Below are 19,591 nucleotides of genomic sequence, written 5' to 3'. Positions count from 1 at the left end.
TTTCAAGAAAGTTTCAGATTTGCTTAAAATAAAATCCAAATATTGCCATAATATTAATAATATTTATTTCTCGCTAACTTTAAAGTGAATTTATTCAAAATCTACACAGTAATATCTCATGAAAATATTCATGGGCCTAGCAGAGGTCACCACTAACAAGACTGCAGTGTAACCTTTTTCACGAAAGTTTCAGATTTGCTTAAAATAAAATCCAAATATTGCCATAATATTAATAATATTTATTTCTCGCTAACTTTAAAGTGAATTTATTCAAAATCTACACAGTAATATCTCATGAAAATAATCATGGGCCTAGCAGAGGTCACCACTAACAAGACTGCAGTGTGATTTCTTTCAAGAAAGTTTCAGATTTGCTTAAAATAAAATCCAAATATTGCCATAATATTAATAATATTTATTTCTCGCTAACTTTGAATTGAATTCATTCAAAATCTACACAGTAATATCTCATGAAAATATTCATGGGCCTAGCAGAGGTCACCACTAACAAGACTGCATTGTACCTTTTTCAAGAAAGTTTCAGATTTGCTTAAAATAAAATCCAAATATTGCCATAATATTAATAATATTTATTTCTCGCTAACTTTGAATTGAATTCATTCAAAATCTACACAGTAATATCTCATGAAAATATTCATGGGCCTAGCAGAGGTCACCACTAACAAGACTGCAGTGTACCTTTTTCAAGAAAGTTTCAGATTTGCTTAAAATAAAATCCAAATATTGCCATAATATTAATAATATTTGTTTCGCTAAATTTGAATTGAATTTATTCAAAATCTACACAGTAATATCTCATGAAAATATTCATGGGCCTAGCAGAGGTCACCACTAACAAGACTGCATTGTACTCTTTTTCAAGAAACTTTCAGATTTGCTTAAAATAAAATCCAAATATTGCCATAATATTAATAATATTTATTTTCCGCTTACTTTAAATTGAATTTATTCAAAATCTACACAGTAATATCTCATGAAAATATTCATGGGCCTAGCAGAGGTCACCACTAACAAGACTGCATTGTACCTTTTTCAAGAAAGTTTCAGATTTGCTTAAAATAAAATCCAAATATTGCCATAATATTAATAATATTTATTTCTTGCTAACTTTAAAGTGAATTTATTCAAAATCTACACAGTAATATCTCATGAAAATATTCATGGGCCTAGCAGAGGTCACCACTAACAAGACTGCATTGTACCTTTTTTCAAGAAAGTTTCAGATTTGCTTAAAATAAAATCCAAAGTCATAATATTAATAATATTTGTTTCTCGCTAACTTTGAATTGAATTCATTCAAAATCTACACAGTAATATCTCATGAAAATATTCATGGGCCTAGCAGAGGTCACCACTAACAAGACTGCAGTGTACCTTTTTTCAAGAAAGTTTCAGATTTGCTTAAAATAAAATCCAAATATTGCCATAATATTAATAATATTTATTTCTCGCTAACTTTAAAGTGAATTTATTCAAAATCTACACAGTAATATCTCATGAAAATATTCATGGGCCTAGCAGAGGTCACCACTAACAAGACTGCATTGTACCTTTTTTCAAGAAAGTTTCAGATTTGCTTAAAATAAAATCCAAATATTGCCATAATATTAATAATATTTATTTCTCGCTAACTTTGAATTGAATTCATTCAAAATCTACACAGTAATATCTCATGAAAATATTCATGGGCCTAGCAGAGGTCACCACTAACAAGACTGCATTGTACTTTTTTCAAGAAAGTTTCAGATTTGCTTAAAATAAAATCCAAATATTGCCATAATATTAATAATATTTATTTCTCGCTAACTTTGAATTGAATTCATTCAAAATCTACACAGTAATATCTCATGAAAATAATCATGGGCCTAGCAGAGGTCACCACTAACAAGACTGCAGTGTACCCTTTTTCAAGAAAGTTTCAGATTTGCTTAAAATAAAATCCAAATATTGCCATAATATTAATAATATTTATTTCTCGCTAACTTTAAATTGAATTCATTCAAAATCTACACAGTAATATCTCATGAAAATATTCATGGGCCTAGCAGAGGTCACCACTAACAAGACTGCAGTGTAGGCTTTTTCAAGAAAGTTTCAGATTTGCTTAAAATAAAATCCAAATATTGCCATAATATTAATAATATTTATTTCTCGCTAAGTTTAAACTGAATTTATTCAAAATCTACACAGTAATATCTCATGAAAATATTCATGGGCCTAGCAGAGGTCACCAATAACAAGACTGCAGTGTACCTTTTTTCAAGAAAGTTTCAGATTTGCTTAAAATAAAATCCAAATATTGCCATAATATTAATAATATTTATTTCTCGCTAACTTTAAACTGAATTTATTCAAAATCTACACAGTAATATCTCATGAAAATATTCATGGGCCTAGCAGAGGTCACCACTAACAAGACTGCAGTGTACCTTTTTCAAGAAAGTTTCAGATTTGCTTAAAATAAAATCCAAATATTGCCATAATATTAATAATATTTGTTTCTCGCTAACTTTGAATTGAATTCATTCAAAATCTACACAGTAATATCTCATGAAAATATTCATGGGCCTAGCAGAGGTCACCACTAACAAGACTGCATTGTACCTTTTTTCAAGAAAGTTTCAGATTTGCTTAAAATAAAATCCAAATATTGCCATAATATTAATAATATTTATTTCGCTAACTTTGAATTGAATTCATTCAAAATCTACACAGTAATATCTCATGAAAATATTCATGGGCCTAGCAGAGGTCACCACTAACAAGACTGCAGTGTAACCTTTTTCAAGAAAGTTTCAGATTTGCTTAAAATAAAATCCAAATATTGCCATAATATTAATAATATTTATTTCTCGCTAACTTTAAATTGAATTTATTCAAAATCTACACAGTAATATCTCATGAAAATATTCATGGGCCTAGCAGAGGTCACCACTAACAAGACTGCAGTGTACCTTTTTTCAAGAAAGTTTCAGATTTGCTTAAAATAAAATCCAAATATTGCCATAATATTAATAATATTTATTTCTCGCTAACTTTGAATTGAATTCATTCAAAATCTACACAGTAATATCTCATGAAAATATTCATGGGCCTAGCAGAGGTCACCACTAACAAGACTGCAGTGTACCTTTTTCAAGAAAGTTTCAGATTTGCTTAAAATAAAATCCAAATATTGCCATAATATTAATAATATTTATTTCGCTAACTTTGAATTGAATTCATTCAAAATCTACACAGTAATATCTCATGAAAATATTCATGGGCCTAGCAGAGGTCACCACTAACAAGACTGCATTGTACCTTTTCTCAAGAAAGTTACAGATTTGCTTAAAATAAAATCCAAATATTGCCATAATATTAATAATATTTATTTCGCTAACTTTGAATTGAATTCATTCAAAATCTACACAGTAATATCTCATGAAAATATTCATGGGCCTAGCAGAGGTCACCACTAACAAGACTGCAGTGTACCCTTTTTCAAGAAAGTTTCAGATTTGCTTAAAATAAAATCCAAATATTGCCATAATATTAATAATATTTATTTCTCGCTAACTTTAAAGTGAATTTATTCAAAATCTACACAGTAATATCTCATGAAAATATTCATGGGCCTAGGAGAGGTCACCACTAACAAGACTGCAGTGTACGCTTTTTCAAGAAAGTTTCAGATTTGCTTAAAATAAAATCCAAATATTGCCATAATATTAATAATATTTATTTCGCTAACTTTAATTGAATTTATTCAAAATCTACACAGTAATATCTCATGAAAATATTCATGGGCCTAGCAGAGGTCACCACTAACAAGACTGCAGTGTCCCTTTTTCAAGAAAGTTTCAGATTTGCTTAAAATAAAATCCAAATATTGCCATAATATTAATAATATTTATTTTTTGCTAACTTTGAATTGAATTCATTCAAAATCTACACAGTAATATCTCATGAAAATATTCATGGGCCTAGCAGAGGTCACCACTAACAAGACTGCAGTGTACCTTTTTTCAAGAAAGTTTCAGATTTGCTTAAAATAAAATCCAAATATTGCCATAATATTAATAATATTTATTTCTCGCTAACTTTGAATTGAATTCATTCAAAATCTACACAGTAATATCTCATGAAAATATTCATGGGCCTAGCAGAGGTCACCACTAACAAGACTGCATTGTACCTTTTTTCAAGAAAGTTTCAGATTTGCTTAAAATAAAATCCAAATATTGCCATAATATTAATAATATTTATTTCTCGCTAACTTTAAAGTGAATTTATTCAAAATCTACACAGTAATATCTCATGAAAATATTCATGGGCCTAGCAGAGGTCACCACTAACAAGACTGCATTGTACTTTTTTCAAGAAAGTTTCAGATTTGCTTAAAATAAAATCCAAATATTGCCATAATATTAATAATATTTGTTTCTCGCTAACTTTGAATTGAATTCATTCAAAATCTACACAGTAATATCTCATGAAAATATTCATGGGCCTAGCAGAGGTCACCACTAACAAGACTGCAGTGTACGCTTTTTCAAGAAAGTTTCAGATTTGCTTAAAATAAAATCCAAATATTGCCATAATATGAATAATATTTATTTCTCGCTAACTTTGAATTGAATTCATTCAAAATCTACACAGTAATATCTCATGAAAATATTCATGGGCCTAGCAGAGGTCACCACTAACAAGACTGCAGTGTAATTTTCATCAAGAAAGTTTCAGATTTGCTTAAAATAAAATCCAAATATTGCCATAATATTAATAATATTTATTTCTCGCTAACTTTGAATTGAATTCATTCAAAATCTACACAGTAATATCTCATGAAAATATTCATGGGCCTAGCAGAGGTCACCACTAACAAGACTGCAGTGTAACTTTTTTCAAGAAAGTTTCAGATTTGCTTAAAATAAAATCCAAATATTGCCATAATATTAATAATATTTATTTCTCGCTAATTTTAAAGTGAATTTATTCAAAATCTACACAGTAATATCTCATGAAAATATTCATGGGCCTAGCAGAGGTCACCACTAACAAGACTGCAGTGTACCTTTTTCAAGAAAGTTTCAGATTTGCTTAAAATAAAATCCAAATATTGCCATAATATGAATAATATTTATTTCTCGCTAACTTTGAATTGAATTCATTCAAAATCTACACAGTAATATCTCATGAAAATATTCATGGGCCTAGCAGAGGTCACCACTAACAAGACTGCAGTGTACCCTTTTTCAAGAAAGTTTCAGATTTGCTTAAAATAAAATCCAAATATTGCCATAATATTAATAATATTTATTTGTGCTAACTTTGAATTGAATTCATTCAAAATCTACACAGTAATATCTCATGAAAATATTCATGGGCCTAGCAGAGGTCACCACTAACAAGACTGCAGTGTACGCTTTTTCAAGAAAGTTTCAGATTTGCTTAAAATAAAATCCAAATATTGCCATAATATGAATAATATTTATTTCTCGCTAACTTTGAATTTAATTTATTCAAAATCTACACAGTAATATCTCATGAAAATATTCATGGGCCTAGCAGAGGTCACCAATAACAAGACTGCAGTGTAACTTTTTTCAAGAAAGTTTCAGATTTGCTTAAAATAAAATCCAAATATTGCCATAATATTAATAATATTTATTTTTTGCTAACTTTAAATTGAATTCATTCAAAATCTACACAGTAATATCTCATGAAAATATTCATGGGCCTAGCAGAGGTCACCCTTAACAAGACTGCAGTGTACCTTTTTTCAAGAAAGTTTCAGTTTTGCTTAAAATAAAATCTAAATATTGCCATAATATGAATAATATTTATTTCTCGCTAACTTTGAATTGAATTCATTCAAAATCTACACTAATATCTCATGAAAATATTCATGGGCCTAGCAGAGGTCACCACTAACAAGAGTGCAGTGTACCCTTTTTCAAGAAAGTTTCAGATTTGCTTAAATAAAATCCAAATATTGCCATAATATTAATAATATTTATTTCGCTAACTTTGAATTGAATTTATTCAAAATCTACACAGTAATATCTCATGAAAATATTCATGGGCCTAGCAGAGGTCACCACTAACAAGACTGCATTGTACGCTTTTTCAAGAAAGTTTCAGATTTGCTTAAAATAAAATCCAAATATTGCCATAATATTAATAATATTTATTTCGCTAACTTTGAATTGAATTCATTCAAAATCTACACTAATATCTCATGAAAATATTCATGGGCCTAGCAGAGGTCACCACTAACAAGACTGCAGTGTAACTTTTTTCAAGAAAGTTTCAGATTTGCTTAAAATAAAATCCAAATATTGCCATAATATTAATAATATTTATTTCTTGCTAACTTTAAAGTGAATTTATTCAAAATCTACACAGTAATATCTCATGAAAATATTCATGGGCCTAGCAGAGGTCACCACTAACAAGACTGCAGTGTAACTTTCTTCAAGAAAGTTTCAGATTTGCTTAAAATAAAATCCAAATATTGCCATAATATTAATAATATTTATTTCTCGCTAACTTTGAATTGAATTCATTCAAAATCTACACAGTAATATCTCATGAAAATATTCATGGGCCTAGCAGAGGTCACCACTAACAAGACTGCAGTGTACCTTTTTTCAAGAAAGTTTCAGATTTGCTTAAAATAAAATCCAAATATTGCCATAATATTAATAATATTTATTTCTCGCTAACTTTGAATTGAATTCATTCAAAATCTACACAGTAATATCTCATGAAAATATTCATGGGCCTAGCAGAGGTCACCACTAACAAGACTGCATTGTACCTTTTTTCAAGAAAGTTTCAGATTTGCTTAAAATAAAATCCAAATATTGCCATAATATTAATAATATTTTTTGCTAACTTTAAATTGAATTTATTCAAAATCTACACAGTAATATCTCATGAAAATATTCATGGGCCTAGCAGAGGTCACCACTAACAAGACTGCAGTGTACCTTTTTTCAAGAAAGTTTCAGATTTGCTTAAAATAAAATCCAAATATTGCCATAATATTAATAATATTTATTTCGCTAACTTTGAATTGAATTCATTCAAAATCTACACAGTAATATCTCATGAAAATATTCATGGGCCTAGCAGAGGTCACCACTAACAAGACTGCAGTGTACCTTTTTTCAAGAAAGTTTCAGATTTGCTTAAAATAAAATCCAAATATTGCCATAATATTAATAATATTTATTTCTCTAACTTTGAATTGAATTCATTCAAAATCTACACAGTAATATCTCATGAAAATATTCATGGGCCTAGCAGAGGTCACCACTAACAAGACTGCAGTGTTCTTTTTCAAGAAAGTTTCAGATTTGCTTAAAATAAAATCCAAATATTGCCATAATATTAATAATATTTATTTCTCGCTAACTTTGAATTGAATTCATTCAAAATCTACACTAATATCTCATGAAAATATTCATGGGCCTAGCAGAGGTCACCACTAACAAGAGTGCAGTGTACCCTTTTTCAAGAAAGTTTCAGATTTGCTTAAAATAAAATCCAAATATTGCCATAATATTAATAATATTTATTTTTTGCTAAATTTAAATTGAATTTATTCAAAATCTACACAGTAATATCTCATGAAAATATTCATGGGCCTAGCAGAGGTCACCACTAACAAGACTGCAGTGTACGCTTTTTCAAGAAAGTTTCAGATTTGCTTAAAATAAAATCCAAATATTGCCATAATATTAATAATATTTATTTCTCGCTAACTTTGAAGTGAATTTATTCAAAATCTACACAGTAATATCTCATGAAAATATTCATGGGCCTAGCAGAGGTCACCACTAACAAGACTGCAGTGTACCCTTTTTCAAGAAAGTTTCAGATTTGCTTAAATAAAATCCAAATATTGCCATAATATTAATAATATTTATTTCTCGCTAACTTTGAATTGAATTCATTCAAAATCTACACAGTAATATCTCATGAAAATATTCATGGGCCTAGCAGAGGTCACCACTAACAAGACTGCATTGTACCTTTCTTCAAGAAAGTTTCAGATTTGCTTAAAATAAAATCCAAATATTGCCATAATATTAATAATATTTATTTCACTAACTTTGAATTGAATTCATTCAAAATCTACACAGTAATATCTCATGAAAATATTCATGGGCCTAGCAGAGGTCACCACTAACAAGACTGCAGTGTACCTTTTTCAAGAAAGTTTCAGATTTGCTTAAAATAAAATCCAAATATTGCCATAATATTAATAATATTTATTTCTGCTAACTTTAAATTGAATTTATTCAAAATCTACACAGTAATATCTCATGAAAATATTCATGGCCCTAGCAGAGGTCACCACTAACAAGACTGCAGTGTAGCTTTTTCAAGAAAGTTTCAGATTTGCTTAAAATAAAATCCAAATATTGCCATAATATTAATAATATTTATTTCTCGCTAACTTTAAAGTGAATTTATTCAAAATCTACACAGTAATATCTCATGAAAATATTCATGGGCCTAGCAGAGGTCACCACTAACAAGACTGCATTGTACTTTTTTCAAGAAAGTTTCAGATTTGCTTAAAATAAAATCCAAATATTGCCATAATATTAATAATATTTATTTCGCTAACTTTGAATTGAATTCATTCAAAATCTACACAGTAATATCTCATGAAAATATTCATGGGCCTAGCAGAGGTCACCACTAACAAGACTGCAGTGTACCTTTTTTCAAGAAAGTTTCAGATTTGCTTAAAATAAAATCCAAATATTGCCATAATATTAATAATATTTATTTGTGCTAACTTTAAATTGAATTCATTCAAAATCTACACAGTAATATCTCATGAAAATATTCATGGGCCTAGCAGAGGTCACCACTAACAAGACTGCAGTGTACCTTTTTTCAAGAAAGTTTCAGATTTGCTTAAAATAAAATCCAAATATTGCCATAATATTAATAATATTTATTTCTCGCTAACTTTGAATTGAATTTATTCAAAATCTACACAGTAATATCTCATGAAAATATTCATGGGCCTAGCAGAGGTCACCACTAACAAGACTGCAGTGTACCTTTTTTCAAGAAAGTTTCAGATTTGCTTAAAATAAAATCCAAATATTGCCATAATATTAATAATATTTATTTCTCGCTAACTTTGAATTGAATTCATTCAAAATCTACACAGTAATATCTCATGAAAATATTCATGGGCCTAGCAGAGGTCACCACTAACAAGACTGCATTGTACCCTTTTTCAAGAAAGTTTCAGATTTGCTTAAAATAAAATCCAAATATTGCCATAATATTAATAATATTTATTTCTCGCTAACTTTAAAGTGAATTTATTCAAAATCTACACAGTAATATCTCATGAAAATATGCATGGGCCTAGCAGAGGTCACCACTAACAAGACTGCAGTGTAGCTTTTTCACGAAAGTTTCAGATTTGCTTAAAATAAAATCCAAATATTGCCATAATATTAATAATATTTATTTCTCGCTAACTTTAAAGTGAATTTATTCAAAATCTACACAGTAATATCTCATGAAAATATTCATGGGCCTAGCAGAGGTCACCACTAACAAGACTGCCGTGTAACCTTTTTTCAAGAAAGTTTCAGATTTGCTTAAAATAAAATCCAAATATTGCCATAATATTAATAATATTTATTTCTTGCTAACTTTGAATTGAATTCATTCAAAATCTACACAGTAATATCTCATGAAAATATTCATGGGCCTAGCAGAGGTCACCACTAACAAGACTGCAGTGTACCCTTTTTCAAGAAAGTTTCAGATTTGCTTAAAATAAAATCCAAATATTGCCATAATATTAATAATATTTATTTCTCGCTAACTTTGAATTGAATTCATTCAAAATCTACACAGTAATATCTCATGAAAATATTCATGGGCCTAGCAGAGGTCACCACTAACAAGACTGCAGTGTAACCTTTTTCAAGAAAGTTTCAGATTTGCTTAAAATAAAATCCAAATATTGCCATAATATTAATAATATTTATTTCTCGCTAACTTTAAAGTGAATTTATTCAAAATCTACACAGTAATATCTCATGAAAATATTCATGGGCCTAGCAGAGGTCACCACTAACAAGACTGCATTGTACCTTTTTCAAGAAAGTTTCAGATTTGCTTAAAATAAAATCCAAATATTGCCATAATATTAATAATATTTATTTCTCGCTAACTTTGAATTGAATTCATTCAAAATCTACACAGTAATATCTCATGAAAATATTCATGGGCCTAGCAGAGGTCACCACTAACAAGACTGCAGTGTAACCTTTTCAAGAAAGTTACAGATTTGCTTAAAATAAAATCCAAATATTGCCATAATATTAATAATATTTATTTCTCGCTAACTTTAAAGTGAATTTATTCAAAATCTACACAGTAATATCTCATGAAAATATTCATGGGCCTAGCAGAGGTCACCACTAACAAGACTGCAGTGTACCTTTTTCAAGAAAGTTTCAGATTTGCTTAAAATAAAATCCAAATATTGCCATAATATTAATAATATTTATTTCTCGCTAACTTTGAATTGAATTCATTCAAAATCTACACAGTAATATCTCATGAAAATATTCATGGGCCTAGCAGAGGTCACCACTAACAAGACTGCAGTGTACCTTTTTTCAAGAAAGTTTCAGATTTGCTTAAAATAAAATCCAAATATTGCCATAATATTAATAATATTTATTTCTCGCTAACTTTAAAGTGAATTTATTCAAAATCTACACAGTAATATCTCATGAAAATATTCATGGGCCTAGCAGAGGTCACCACTAACAAGACTGCATTGTACCTTTTTTCAAGAAAGTTTCAGATTTGCTTAAAATAAAATCCAAATATTGCCATAATATTAATAATATTTATTTCTCGCTAACTTTGAATTGAATTTATTCAAAATCTACACAGTAATATCTCATGAAAATATTCATGGGCCTAGCAGAGGTCACCACTAACAAGACTGCAGTGTACCTTTTTTCAAGAAAGTTTCAGATTTGCTTAAAATAAAATCCAAATATTGCCATAATATTAATAATATTTATTTCGCTAACTTTAAACTGAATTTATTCAAAATCTACACAGTAATATCTCATGAAAATAATCATGGGCCTAGCAGAGGTCACCACTAACAAGACTGCAGTGTACCCTTTTTCAAGAAAGTTTCAGATTTGCTTAAAATAAAATCCAAATATTGCCATAATATTAATAATATTTATTTCGCTAACTTTAAAGTGAATTTATTCAAAATCTACACAGTAATATCTCATGAAAATATTCATGGGCCTAGCAGAATTCACCACTAACAAGACTGCATTGTACCTTTTTTTCAAGAAAGTTTCAGATTTGCTTAAAATAAAATCCAAATATTGCCATAATATTAATAATATTTGTTTCGCTAACTTTGAATTGAATTCATTCCAAATCTACACAGTAATATCTCATGAAAATATTCATGGGCCTAGCAGAGGTCACCACTAACAAGACTGCATTGTACCTTTTTCAAGAAAGTTTCAGATTTGCTTAAAATAAAATCCAAATATTGCCATAATATTAATAATATTTATTTCTCGCTAACTTTGAATTGAATTCATTCAAAATCTACACAGTAATATCTCATGAAAATATTCATGGGCCTAGCAGAGGTCACCACTAACAAGACTGCAGTGTACCCTTTTTCAAGAAAGTTTCAGATTTGCTTAAAATAAAATCCAAATATTGCCATAATATTAATAATATTTATTTCTCGCTAACTTTAAAGTGAATTTATTCAAAATCTACACAGTAATATCTCATGAAAATATTCATGGGCCTAGCAGAGGTCACCACTAACAAGACTGCATTGTACCTTTTTTTCAAGAAAGTTTCAGATTTGCTTAAAATAAAATCCAAATATTGCCATAATATTAATAATATTTATTTCTCGCTAACTTTGAATTGAATTCATTCAAAATCTACACAGTAATATCTCATGAAAATATTCATGGGCCTAGCAGAGGTCACCACTAACAAGACTGCAGTGTAACCTTTTTCAAGAAAGTTTCAGATTTACTTAAAATAAAATCCAAATATTGCCATAATATTAATAATATTTATTTCTCGCTAACTTTAAAGTGAATTTATTCAAATTCTACACAGTAATATCTCATGAAAATATTCATGAGCCGAGCAGAGGTCACCATAACAAGACTGCATTGTACCTTTTTCAAGAAAGTTTCAGATTTGCTTAAAATAAAATCCAAATATTGCCATAATATTAATAATATTTGTTTCTCGCTAACTTTGAATTGAATTCATTCAAAATCTACACAGTAATATCTCATGAAAATATTCATGGGCCTAGCAGAGGTCACCACTAACAAGACTGCATTGTAACTTTTTTCAAGAAAGTTTCAGATTTGCTTAAAATAAAATCCAAATATTGCCATAATATTAATAATATTTATTTCTCGCTAACTTTAAAGTGAATTCATTCAAAATCTACACAGTAATATCTCATGAAAATATTCATGGGCCTAGCAGAGGTCACCACTAACAAGACTGCATTGTAACTTTTTTCAAGAAAGTTTCAGATTTGCTTAAAATAAAATCCAAATATTGCCATAATATTAATAATATTTATTTATCGCTAACTTTAAAGTGAATTTATTCAAAATCTACACAGTAATATCTCATGAAAATAATCATGGGCCTAGCAGAGGTCACCACTAACAAGACTGCATTGTACCTTTTTTATATATACATTTGAATTAATCTAGAAAATTAATATACCACTTTTTATTTAGCTTTCTATAATAATGGTAGTATACCAGAACACATATAAATGCTATATACACATCTGTATCCTTACGCTACTTTCAATCACTTTAATGACCTTTGTAGTGTTACAACCCGGCTCTGGATGGGAGACCAGGCGAGTTAAAAATAATAATTTAATTAAAGAATAACACAACTAACTTAAACAAACAAAACCAATAAGCTGTAGTGGAGAGCAGACAATCAAGGGAGCAACCTCTGTCTCTAGGTGTTGCCTCTTTAAACTCTTTTGGACTTTGGTGACTTGAAACCCAGAGAACTTTCAGAGAAAGCTTTCTCATAAGAAAGAGAATAAATAAGAAACGAAACCGAAAGAGGCATAACCATTCTCCTCCTGTTGAAACCCATCCCATCTCTCCCAGCAAGTCTCTTCAACCCTGTATATGGGAGGAGCGACACAGAGGCAGAAGCAGGGACTTTCCGAGTTTCACAGTACAGACAGAAGAACAGGAAACATCACTGCGTGTTAACTTTTCATCGCTTGAATTCCTTCTTCAGCGGACACTCTACGACGACATTGTAAGTACATGTTCATATAATTGTGTGAGTGTCAACATTTTGTTTGTTCTTTTTTTGTTGGTTTAAGAAATAAATTATCAGAATACTAACAGGCGGAAATGGACAGTAGGCCTACTTTCTTTTGCATGCGTCAACACCAAAACCCACGGTGCATCAGTGGCGGTTTGATTTATCTTTTTGTTTGATTACGGACGACAAATGGCCACGACAGTGTGAGAGGTTAATGCTGTTTACCAGGCACGTGCACAGATAGAGCCCTAGTGGTGCTCAAGCCTCCCTTGCCCTGGATGAGTAAAGTGTCCTTTGCTGAGACACTTTATCCATCAGTAGACGCAGAACAGTTACTTCTGTCATCAAGTCCCCAAATGTTTTAACATCCGACGGGCATTATCTGAGAACTCGCCCGACATGCCCACTTATGCTCACGAGCTCATTTGTGCCCCCGCGCTCCTCCTCCTCCACTCTCCTCCGCTCAGTGCCCTCGCGCCACCGGTGCGCCTTTCCCCTGACCGCAGCGGGCACCAGACACACAGGTCCCGACGGTGTTTGTCCCCGACGTTGTTTGTGATCAACCACAACATTAGCGCTGTTGAAAACACGACGTCACAACTGGTCCGACGTTTCCCAAAAAAATAAACAAACAAAACTCACGAAATCCAGGATTTCAAAGCCTCGTCCAGCTGGCACCGACGTTAGTTGTTAGAGCAGAGAGAAGAGAGAGAGAGAGAGAGAGAGAAGAGAGAAGAAAGAGAGAGAGAGAGAGAGTGCATTCTTATTCCGTTCTATTTAACAGGGGCTAGTTCAGGACGCAGTGGTTCAGACTGAAAAAAAATCATAAGGCCTCTGGTATTGTTCAGAGGGATGTCTGTTGATGTCTATCAATATCGCCTCATTTTGAAATGATCGGCAGGGCAATGTCACGGATCCAGACAGACCAGCGAGGAGGGCAATACGTACATGATTTGACTCCATTAGCCAACTGTACGATTGTAATTGTTGTTGCAATAATAATTCATCTTTTATTCATCAAGAACATGTGTTAGTAACTGATGCTGCCAGAGGAGACGTGCAGGTCATGACAGCTATCAGTGTGGCTGATGATGTTTCACCTGTCGTGAATTCTTTTTGTGGCACAGCTCCTTTTTGGTTTGAGCACCTGCCCCCAAATAAATCTGTACGTGCCTGCTGTTTACATTGAGTAAAGTTCATGCAGGCGCTAGACAGCTAAGGGGTCCTCGAAGATAATGGGAAAACGCCTGATATTTTTTATCATAGTAGACTGAAACAGCTGATTCGATGTATTTCTGTGCTTTTCAGCATGAACCGCTCTTAAACCCATCCACATTACATTATATTACATGTCATTAACAGACGCTTTTATCCAAAGTACTTACAATAAGTATCCACCCTGGATGCTTAGTCCAACATAATATTTAATTGTTGTACCACATGATAAATTTAAAAAAAGAAGTATTAATAGTCATTCACAGCTGTGCCACTTCAAGTTCAATTCCGCTTGCAACCAAATGAGGAAAGGAAGTTCAAAACCAACAGTCTGAGGGGCAATGTGGCACACTTGTGTGCACTAGCACAGGGTCGGGAACCACCTAAGATGCGCAGTCTAAAGGCGCCGGATATTAGTTTCAGTCAAGTAATTTATATATTGATCCATTTTGTCACATTTCTTATATTTTCATGGAACAGTTTGCGGAAGGGTTCTGAACAACCGGTTACCTTGAGCGGATATCTTCTATACCTTTGAAAACATGTTTAGTGTCCTGATCGCAACGTAACAACCACAATATCGGCTATTTTGACAAGACATATTTAATTTATTATATTGTTAAAAATACTATATGCGGTTTCACGAAATATATTTAGAAATATTTGGCTTTTTTGGCTCTCCCAGTCAAAAAAGGTTCCTGACTCTGCTCTCTAGCGCCACCTGGAAGTTTGACCGGCGATGCCCCTCACCCAGTATGTTCAAATGACTCTGCCCCCAAGTCTTTTGAGTAACATCAGAGGCGTTCTGAGCGCCTTTTATCAGTAGACTGTCAGCTGATCTCGATGTATTTTGAGCAGCATGACCTTCTTAATGACCCAAGACATTACATCCAGACTGACTTATGACTTGAGCTTTTATTTGGCCTAATTCTAATTGAATGAAACCCACATTGGTCCAGCTTTCAAATTGATGAGACCAGGAACACAGAATTTAATAAAATAAAAAAGATATTTGTCATTCACACAATATGAACGAAAAACACATTTCAATGAGCAGCTGGATGAACTACCAATATAAATGTTGTATTTATTTACATTACAACACGACACTGACAACATGATCAGTCAGTGAACTCATGTAAGTTAAGTCTCATCATAATGCCATCAAGTCATACTCCAGTCAGTGTGATGGCTGTATATATTGAACTCCTTGTAGTTAGTTCATAAGCACAGACAGACAGTCTGAGGCCGTCAACTGTGAGCTGCTGTCAGTAATCCAGCTCCTTGGTCTTTGATGTGGTGATCTCAACTTCACTGACGATTTTGACAAGACATATGGTAATTCATGAAAGTTTTATCATCTGGGACTGGTTCTGAAGTCATATTTAGAATACATTCACATCAGCTCTAAAGACATCCTCAGATTTAAATACCTGGAAGTTTGAGAATCACCAGTGACAAATGCATCTGTGCTTTTCAAATAATAGAATAAATATACTCAATCACTTTCAAGTAAACCAGATTGTTCTCCATTTTGAAGAGAAAAACATCAATGTTGAGCTTTTGTTTCGAACAGCGGGTCCAATTCATACCAAACCCATTGGAGAAGATCGCAATCTATATCTAAGACAGTGGTCACCAACCGTAAGATCACTGACTCCACCTTCATGACACTAAGATTACTATTATTTATTGATGAGAAAATGACGGTCCTTGTAGAACTTGGACTTATGAATAAAGGCTTTCTGCATTTCCCCTAACTTCTACGCCCCTTGGGAGCACAGCTGAAACACGGCTTGTCAGAGAACCCGCTTGATGAGACCATTAAAATCAGGTGGAGATCTATGAGTAAGATCTTCCAATCAGGAAGAAAATATGAAGACAAGAAAATGTTCAATGAGGCAGGGAAATGCAGAAAGATGTTATTCATAACTTTACATATTACACACTGACAACATGATCAGTCAGTGCAACTCATGTAAGTCTCAAATAAATGTTGTAATGCCTGTACAGTGTGATGTGTGACTGAACGTGCATTTACAGGTTAGCGCATGCAACAGACAGTCTGAGATTATTGCCGACTGCCAGGTCTAGCTCCTGGTCGATTTGGTGATTTTATTTCATTTTATTTTGGAGATCGACAGGGATTTAGTTTAGTTTTCTGGGACTAGTTTATTGGACATAAATACAATACATCAAGGTCACATCATAAAATATCCTCAGATACAAAAGTCACAGACTTATTTAATTCCTTGGTCTTGGCACAAAATACACACATTCACATTACCAACCTACATCAAATAATAGAATAATACACATAATACATTGAATACAAGTTTAATCATGGACTTTCTAGGAGCCATTTCCTAACAGTTCCCTTGAAACTAATTGGGTTCAGAGCATTGTTTAATGGCCAAAGGCAGATTCCACTCTTGAGCTCCTATGTGAGCAAATGTGCTTTGCTCTTTGATCTACACCTTGGTGGATGCGTTGGCTAAGCTAGATCGTGTTCCATAGCTGTGCACTAAGACTAGGAAAATAGTTATTAAGATATTTGGGGCCCTATTGTTGACTATTTTGCACCATGTTGAACTTGTTGAGCCAAGTTATGAACTAAGCCAGCGCCTTTTAAAGTGGCTTCCAACATGATCACAGGGCCAGTCCCATCACAACTCTTACCAACTTGTTTTGTGACACCTGCAGTTTTTTTGGATGAAAGAGCCCCAAACCATGATACACTAGCATAATCAAATGACACTGCACCAGGCTGTTAGCCAGTAGTTTAAGACTTTCCCTGTCAAGCAGATTGGCCTTTCTAGCCAAAACCTGGTGCTTCACTTTCCAGCACCTGTATGGCCATTTCCTCCCCAAGACTGTCCTCTAACCAACAGCCCAGGTATGCACTGTTGTTTTGCTGCTATGACCTCACTGACTAAATCCACCTTGAGTCTCGGAGCCTTACGTAATCTGGGTTTCGATCCGAACAAAATAGACTCAGTTTTCCCTAAGTGAAGTGATAGTCTATTGTCGGACAGCCAGTTACTAATCTTGGAGAGCTCTTCTCCTAACATTCTTTGGAGCGTTAGGATCTCGATCGACCGGTCGATCGCGATCGACGGGTTGGCGACCACTGATCTAAGATCTATCATCGTTTTTCAAATATATCATTGTGGTAAGCATCTATGGCCCAACGAACATTTTAGGGGCGTGTCCTGTTTTGTAATTCTCATAACTTCAACACTATTGTGAAAAAAACCCAGACTTTCAGGATATGTGCAGAATGCAGCCTGAAACATTCACAGCAAATTTCGTGCAATTTGAACCGTAAGGGGCGCTACAATAATTCACCAAAGTTGGCCGTTTTGGGCGTTTTTTGGCGTCTTTTGCTTGATTTGGCCATTTTCCATTTATATACTGAGAAGGATTTCTACCCCAAAACGCCAACAGAATCGGCTCAAAATAAGCTTTATAGAATCTCAAGACTTGAACAATGAACACTGTGAAAAAAAACGGACTTTTCGTCGGTAGGAAATTGACGTTTTTTTACTGCCAATAATTGTGTACTTTCTGTGATTTCTTTATGTTAAAAACTATTGCTTAAACTCATCCAATACTTCCCTCAAAAATCATGTGTGATGCCAGTCAAGGCCTGAACACATTCACACAAAGAAACAAGCACATTTCTTCGAGGAACACCGATTGAAAAGTAAAATAACCATAATTTATTCACTTTCACGATAATCTTACCCCCTACAGCTGATGCAATTACATCTAATCAGTGGTACAGAGCAATAGGTGCTTGCCTAGTGACACAGAGACCTGTTTTTGATTCCAGGCTAAGGCAAAAATAATGTTATCGGGTTTTTTTTCTACACTTCACTTAGAGACATATGAGAATATCCCAATATTGGAATAATTACTTTCTTTCATTTCATGTGTTCATCATGAATACCATTCGTGATTTTTCATCTCTTCAATTAGTTTAATCTATCACTATATCTGTATTTAAAGACGTGTTTCATCATATCACGTTCACCGGAAGTTCGCTCTTATTTTGAAAACAGTTTTCACACACTCGCACCGTAATGCCTGGTATATACGTGTACTGAAAAAAATCGTGCGGGCTGGCTTGACTGTGTTTTTCGAAGTGGCGGCTGGCTTGACCGCAGTCAAACGGGACTTCCCAAAATGAATTTACACCGTTGCATTATGTTTCAATAGCCAAAGCACCTGTTGTTTTTGTGGAGAAACTGCTGAAAGCTAAAGCTGATCCAAATGGATGTAATCCCATAGGCCTACAGCGATTCACACCGATGCAAACTGCTGCCATCGAGGACATGGATGCTGTCGGGAAAGTGCTCATTTCTGCTGGGGCACTGGTAACATTGTTACCCGTCACTGATCCTGATTCTCACCATAATAAAAATATATCTCAGATGATTCATACGCTTGCATCGAAAGAAGAACGATTGTGCTCCAAAGTCAGATACTTTCTGGATCTGGAAATTGCTGTGGCGGGGGATTCACCTGAAGTGTTCACAACGTTTGACAGTCACATGATGTCGGAGGATCCTCGGAGCCATCTGACCATGATTGAATTACTTTTTAATGCAACTGGGAAATATGCAGAAAAATACCGCCAGGGAAGTGTTAATTGGCGGAAAGACACTGAAAGACAGAACTCCTACATTAGGCCACAAGGTGAACATCGAAAAGTCCTTTAGAAAATGAATCCCGCTCCACAGTCGCGCATCTACACAATATTTAGTTCATAAAAAAGAAAGAGTCCGTCGCTGAATTTGCCGTCGATTCTCGATGCGACTATGTTTTATGCCGAACTAGTTTCTTCAGAGCGTAATATGATCTTGGTCACGAGGGGTGGCACGGTTCGACACGTGATCGGTCTACACCAATGAGGTAGCTGCTTTTTGTCAACAGAATGGCAAGATGGCGTCCTCGAGCAGTACGGAAGACGAAGAAA

Source organism: Pseudoliparis swirei, unplaced genomic scaffold, assembly GCF_029220125.1.
Source record: "Pseudoliparis swirei isolate HS2019 ecotype Mariana Trench unplaced genomic scaffold, NWPU_hadal_v1 hadal_32, whole genome shotgun sequence".
NCBI classification, from domain to species: Eukaryota; Metazoa; Chordata; class Actinopteri; order Perciformes; family Liparidae; genus Pseudoliparis; species Pseudoliparis swirei.
The sequence above is the reverse complement of the archived record's forward strand: the minus strand, read 5'-3'. Positions refer to the sequence as shown.